Source organism: Octopus bimaculoides, chromosome 9 (genome assembly GCF_001194135.2).
Source record: "Octopus bimaculoides isolate UCB-OBI-ISO-001 chromosome 9, ASM119413v2, whole genome shotgun sequence".
Taxonomy (NCBI): Eukaryota; Metazoa; Mollusca; class Cephalopoda; order Octopoda; family Octopodidae; genus Octopus; species Octopus bimaculoides.
This window is the reverse complement of record NC_068989.1, coordinates 20,803,985-20,804,876: the sequence shown is the minus strand read 5'-3', so window position 1 is coordinate 20,804,876 and position 892 is coordinate 20,803,985.

Below are 892 nucleotides of genomic sequence, written 5' to 3'. Positions count from 1 at the left end.
ATATATATATATATATATATATATATATATATATATAACTTTTATAAGTAATATTCTAAAAGAATATATAACTAAACTTATGTTGAACTTATATATATATATACACACACATTCTTTTATCCTTTTATTTGTGTCTATTATTTGATTATGGCCATGCTGGAGCACCACCTTAAGGTGTTTTAGTCGAACAAGTCGACCTCAGGACTTATTGTTTGTGAGACTAGTACTTATTCTATCAATCGGTTTTGCCGAACCGCTAACGTACGGGAACGTAAGCACACCAGCATCGGTTGTCAAGCGATAGTGGCAGAGACAAACACTCACACACACATATATATATGGTGGGCTTCTTTCAGTTTCCACCTGCCAAATCTACTCAGAGGGTTTTAGTTAGCCTCATGATATAGTAGAAGACACTTGACCAAGGTTCCACGCAATGAGACTGAACTGGGAATAATGGGCGTAAGTCCATTAATCCGTTAATCGTTAATTAACGAAGTTAACATCTTCGTTAACGATTTAACTTTTAAGTTAACTTTCAAAATCATTATCGGACTAATCAACTTCCGTTACATTTAGCTTCCGTTGACTCAAATCCGTTAACCGCAGTTAGTCCGCTAACCCAAAACTCGTCGACACAGTTTTGGCAGGCATTGACAAAAAGTTTGCGACCCTCCTGGACGATGAGGAATGCCAACTGGCTGGTACCTTCCACCCCAGGTTTCGCCTTATCTGGTTGTATAGGTATGATAGCACCAAGTTCGCCAAGGTGAGGAGAAGCATGGAGGATAAGGTCAAGGAGGCCATGAAGTAGCAGTCTGAGGAAGTGAGCAGCAACAGTGGAAGCAGCAACAACGAAGAGGTGGAGGGTGACTTCTTCAGTGATGTCACC